Below are 7,006 nucleotides of genomic sequence, written 5' to 3'. Positions count from 1 at the left end.
TTTTGGCTTTGATTTTATTAAAAAAATTAATTTTAATTTTTATCAAACAGGCTAATTGTCTTAATTGAAAACAAATTATTGTACTTTCTCACTTTTATAAACGATAAGAATATCCTTCTCATTGACGATCACTTATCAAATTTCTCAAAATTTTATATACAGACAAGAATTGAGAAATTTCCTTGAAACATACAAGATTGATTGATACCTTTGTTATACAAACCAGACCGTGCTGCGTGTTTAACACAAACATGGCAAGATATCTCTACTCATCAGGAATTAAATATTAAAGCTAACAAAAAGTCAAGTATTTATAAGCTTTAATGTCATTTTATAAAATGGATACATTTTTTAAATTTATTAAACAACTAAAATAGCTTCTAATCGTTTGACAATTAAAAATTGGACTCTGTAACTAATCCTAACTAAACCTAAACGAAGAGTTTGTGAATATTAATTTGAATAAATTTTGAACTTTTCATATGTCTTTTAAAATTTTAAATTCATGAGAACTGTTCGATAAATTTAGCAAGTGTACAAATCGTTCAAGTGATAAAATAATCTTTAAGTCAAAATATCGTCCCGCAAAGATAGTATTTACTTTAAAGTTTTAAACTAAAATAGCTTTGAGTGTGTTTGATCGACATGGAAAATATTACCTAGAAAAAAAGTATTTTCCTTTTTTTGAGGAAAACAAAAATCATCTCCACCCAAGGAAAATATTTTCCTTAAAAAAAGGAAAATTAGACATATTTTCAAAAGTTGAAAAATATTTTTCATGGAAAAAATAACAATGAAACTTCCCAAGTAGGAATTTGGATGGAAAATCGATATTTTCCATAGAAAAATAAATGTAATGAAACACACCCTTCAATCCAAATCAAATGAGTAACCAATTATCAATTCCAGATATGTTTCATAAGTAAATTTCTAACTAAAGTAACTAAGGTGATTTATTTAAATATTATTGAGAAGATTATGAGATAAGTTTGTTAGAATTTACGATTTCACTTAGGTCGTTTTAATGTTCATCTAATTCCAATTCATTCCGCCATGTTATGTGTCAACAATCGAATTAACCTATTATTACTAGTGGTCTCTCTCGATTAACACTAATCTTAATCATACGTCGAAATTTACTATATCTTTATGTAAATTTGCACATATATAAACGCTTTAACCTACAAGATTTCTATATAGATTGCATAGCTTATAATTATTTCTCGATTTCTTATAATACCCATATTAATGCGTTGTTAGAAATAATTCTTATAATTATGTAGTGTCATTGCAAGACTGTAATGTACGTGGCTTATTGAAAATAATTTATTTTTTTGTTTATCATTGTTGACCAATAAAGGCACCTAGTAATAAAAATTGTAAAACTCTCGAAAGAAGTAGCAAGTGTATTTTTTTATTGAATACTAAATGAAATGTCCAGAAACAAATGAAAATATAATTAAACTCCAAAACTTAAAAGATGTCGTAGTAAATTGTGAAAGAATCAAAAGTTGAACAATGAGATTTTTTTGCCAAAGGAATGGTGATCACTTCCAACATTTACATATAAATAGATAATGCTCTATTGCACCATAACATCTCAAAATAGCGACAAAGGATACAACAATGCACAAATTACAAAGATAAAGTCACAAAAAACTTATCTTTTACATCCAAACAACTCCTTCAAAATCGAAAATCAATCAGATCTCGGACATCTCTTGATTCTTTAACGAGAATTGTGGATCCACCGATGGTCCTATGGACTCAAGTCTATATATATATATAATTTTTGTTGTATGTAAACTGAACTATGTACTTGTGTATTTATAGTGTAACAAAAGATAACATGATAACTCTAATCTACGCATGACATTTGAATTTGAATTTACATAACATATTAGATAACAAATTCTTCTACACATCAGGTGGTTGAGATTTGCACAATACTTGTTCTTCAACATGCCCTCGCAATCTCAAGGGTAGGCTATGAAGATTGGGATTGTCTGAAAGAGCTATGAAATGTGTAATTGATAGTGGTTTTGTTAAAATGTCAGCTAGTTGATCATGACTGGAGGTAAACTTCACAATCAGATGCTTTCTTGTAACCAGATCGCATATGAAATGGAAATCGATCTCAATATGCTTAGTTCAAGCATGAAAGACTGAATTGACGTTGAGGTACGTAGCTCCAATATTATCACACCAAATTATAGGTGGTTGTGACATGGAAAGACCAAGTTCCTTTGTGAGTGATAGAAGCAAGTAATTCAGCAATTTTATTGGATGATGCTTTGTATTCAGCTTCTGTGCTGCTACGAGCCACAATAGATTGTTGTTTACATTGCTAAGAGATCAAGTTATTTCCAAAAAAGATGCAACAAGCACCTACGGAACGACGATCATCTTTATCACCGGCCCAATCTGCATCTGAGAGTGCTTGAAACTAAAGGTCAGAGGAACAAGACAATAGCAAGGCATGAGAGACTGTTTGCTTTAGAAAATGCAAAATACATTTTACTGTCTGCCAATGTGAGATTTCAGGGCAATGCATGACTTGCTAACACGATTAGCAGCATAGGCGATGTCAGGTCGAGTAAAGGACAGATATTGTAATCCTCCAACAATACTGCGGTACAAGGAAGGATCTTATCATTGGAGGATACACTAGTGGTTGTAGAGAGTGGTGTAAGGTAAGGTTTAGCACAATCCATATTACTGGGTTTCAGGAGTTCGACAATGTATTTTCTTTGAGTGAGATAAATACTTTCAAGAGAATAAAGTGCTTCAACTCCAAGAAAATATGACAAAGTGCCAAGATCTTTAACTGCAAGTTTCTGATAAAAGCGAGATATTAGACTATTCACAGCAAAAGCATTGGATCCCGTGATAATGATATCATCAACATAGATGAGGATGTATATGATGCTTGTAGTGTCTTGATAAAAATATAATGAAGTGTCTGCCTTATAGCCAGTGAAGCCAAGCTGCTGCAATGTTTCAGTTAATTTTGCAAACCATTGTCAAGGAGCTTGTCGCAGTCCGTATAGGGACTTTTGAAATTTGCACGCATAATCTGGAAATTGAGGATGATGAAAACCTGGAGGTTGTGTCATAAATACTTCCTCTTGAAGTTGACCATGTAAAAATACATTTTGTACATCAATCTAGCACAAGATCCAACCACGAGCGATAGCGATAGTCAATACAAGACGAACTGTAGAATGTTTCACCACAGGACTAAAGGTCTCATAAAAGTCTATGCCACATTGTTGGTGATATCCCTTAGCGACCAACCTTGCTTTGTATCGTTCAATTAAGCCATTTGCACGTCTTTTGATCTTAAAAATCCATCTACAACCAACAATATTTTGCTTTTATTTGGGAGGTACAAGTTTCGATGTCCGATTTGTCAATAGTGCATCAAATTCCTGATTCATAGCCTTTTGCCAACGTTCATGTTTGGCAACCTCCGAGTAGCAAGAAGGTTCAGTGACTAAATAATCGGTTGTTGCCACTAGCACCCGAGGTATGGGTAACAAATAGATCCATCTGTAGGTTGCTTATGTTTATAAATGTTGTTTTTGGACCGTGTGACCATGTTGTGAGTATTGTTAGTTGTAGTAGCTGGCACTGAAGCAGTGTTCTCCAGAGTTGGTTCTTGTGAAATAGACATAGGTTATCAGTCTCAACAGGGAGAGATGAAGATTCCTCAACCTACATAGGTGACGACTTTGATAGTGCTGGATCAATATACTGATTTGATGTTGGCACAAGTTGCAAATTACCTGCAGAATTGGTTAGAGGATCCTATTAATTAAAAATTGATTCTTGAAAAGGAAGGATTCATGGTATTCTTTTTCTGTTTGTTTGCACATAAAAAGGAAGTTATAAATTAATAACTGGATATTAAATGAATTACATGTTATTTTTCCTCATTTAAATACTAATAATTTGAGGAAGGATTCATCCGTGTCTTCCCTAATCACCAATGCACTGAAAATGTAATGAAGGATTTTTTTAATTTTATTTTTTATTTTTTTCTAATTGGAAAAAAAGCAGATTATAAGTTATTTTCCAATTGAAAACTCATCAACAACAATAAAATGCATTGAACAAGAGGGGAAAAAATGATTATTTATTTCTCTGGGACTGATTACTGTATTTGATGTTTAACTTTTACGCCTTAATAATTTATTTCTTCTTCAATGAAGATATTACAAAAGAACAAACAAAAAAGAAAAAAGAAAATACATATCTTGAAGTCGAAATTATTTGTTTTGATATAATTTAAATTATTATATATGCCTATGTGGGTCACTACAGCACTGCTTAATAGTGCTTATATTCCATTTAGTATTACTTTTATATTTGGAGAAAATTCCATGTCTAAAGAGATGAGATTCTCTATATGGCATATGACAGCATACTTTTTGAAAAAGTATTAAATATTATATTGGCCACCAACAAATGAATCGTTTCTGTCGGTTTAAAGCCAGTGATTACCTTTGGTCACATGTCATTCTCTTTTTATTTAAAATCAATTTTTTAGAAAAATTAATGAAATATATGGTTAAAAATTATTGATACCATAAAATATATTGTTAGAAATAATTGTTGACTTTTACTTTATTAAAAATTTTAATTTTTATCAAACAGGCTTATTGGCCACCAACAGATGAATCGTTTCTGTCGGGGTCGAGCCTGTAATTACATTTGCACAAGTCATTCTCTTTTTATTTAGCCCCGTGAAAATTTAAATCAAATTTTCAGTATATTTTTTAGAAAAATTAATGAATTATATGGTTAAAAAATTATAGATACCATAAAATATGTTTTTAGAAATAATATTTGGCTTTGATTTTATTAAAAATTTTAATTTTAATTTTTATCAAGCATGCTTATTGTCTTAATTGAAAACAAATTATTGTACTTTCTCACTATTTTAAATGATAAGAATATCCCTTTTATTGGTGGTCACTTATCTAAATTGTCAAAATACGGACGAGAATTGAGAAGTTTCCTTGAAACATACAAGATTGATACCTTTGTTATACAAACCATATATCATATGCACTTCGATGATTAAGTCAACAATAGGATGACAGATAAACGAGTGCAAGAGGTGGGATAACGGGATTTGGTTAAAAAGTTAGAGAATATTCATCATACTTTGATGTGAAATGATTTCACATATATATAAAGATGTGGAAATGAGCTAACCATGTTAATGGATCAAGTCCAAGTCCAATATCAGATTACTTGGTTAAATAGACAGAATACAATTGAGTAATCGAAGTCAAGTCGACAAAAGTGGGATGCCTCCATTACATTTGGCACAAGTCAGAGATTTCTCTTTCAGTCTAATGATTTCTTTCTTGGTTATATTATGGTATATTTGTCCATTCTCCCATTTCTTTATTTCATTGACCAATACTTTCTCCATATCATAAATATAAACTTTATTTAAATATTAGTTTTTTTCCTTCTACTTTTTTAATATGTGACTCTATAGTTAGCTTTCTTATTAATTTTCTTGACCAATATGAAGAAATTTAGTTTCATGTAAGATCTTTTAATTTGAAAAAAATTATAGCATGATTTCCAAACTTATAGACCATGTTGTCAAGAGTTCCCAACTTCTCTCTCTCTCTCTCTCTCTCTCTCTCTCTCTCTCCCTCTCCTTGTCCAATAGGTGAAAATAAAACATAAATGGTTTAATAAAAGAAATAAAAATAACCTTACAACCCCATTGGCAGCCACCGAATCTCTACTCCAAACCCTACACCAATGCTAGGTGGTCACTGACCCCACGGGCCACGCCAACCCAGCAGATGTAACGTTGTTTTAGTTAATCAACTGGACCTTGGTGCACTTTAAATTTGCAAGGAATTCCAATATGATTAGGAGTTTTTGCCAAATTAGATTTGTTTCATAGAGTTTGTTTGGAAAGTAAGTTAGGATCTCTTGTTTTCGAGGAAATTAAATTTTTTGATTGCTAATTGGATGATATTGGGTATAATTTGTGATTTTTTATTGATATTTTAAAATATTAATTATCATTAGAATCAATGAAAAGTTGGTCCCTACACTTTCGCATATTCACAAATTAATAAAGTTTTTGATTTATCTCCTTTTTTACTCAATTTGCACTACATCAATTTAGGATCAAAATTCAGCTATCTTGAAGTTCGTGAAATCCATAAGGAAGAAGTGATGTTAGATGAAGCACAAATGCAATCATGAGTAGTTAACACATTTAGTAGATTGTAACAACGTTATCAACAAATGAAAGTACTGGCGGCATATAGACGATTTTCGTTGCTGTTTATGTGTTTGTTTATGGTGATCTTGATGTGGAAGTCAAAATACAATATTTTATATTATGAATATTACATATACGGTTTTTTTTATGTAATTATGAATTATATATTTCATTGGCTTTTAAGAAAGTGCTAACTTAATTATTATTTATTTAAATTGCCTTGATGCAAATGATTCGTAGTTATATAACTAACCTTGTGAAATGTACTTGAATCTATATATTATTTCATTTTTCCTAAAAGTTTGGACTTTATTTAAATGTACAATCTCTTACACCATCATTTGAATCATAATTTTTAAATTTATTGGCTCTAACTTAGGTTGTCACACACCACATGGAAGTAAAAATATAATTAAAGCTCTCACAAGAAACCATACTTTAAGATTTGCTTCACTATTTGTTATAAATATTTCTTAAAACACAAATGGCATTGTCGCGTTTTATCTAAGATCTACAGAAAATTTCACTCCTTTGAGTTACTGTATAAGCAAATTTTCAGTACAAAACCTTCCAATACAAATCCAGCCCCCACATAAAAATAAAAAATAAAAAATAGAGAGGATCCCTATGGCTTTTGCAAGAAAAATTAGGGTAATAATACCAATAACATATAAATAATATGAAAATGAGTTGATTAATTTAGGCTTCAGATTGTTGGATGTTGTTTTGATTGAAAATCTT

Source organism: Olea europaea, unplaced genomic scaffold (genome assembly GCF_002742605.1).
Source record: "Olea europaea var. sylvestris unplaced genomic scaffold, O_europaea_v1 scaffold2342, whole genome shotgun sequence".
Taxonomy (NCBI): Eukaryota; Viridiplantae; Streptophyta; class Magnoliopsida; order Lamiales; family Oleaceae; genus Olea; species Olea europaea.
Note: the sequence above shows the minus strand (reverse complement) of the source record.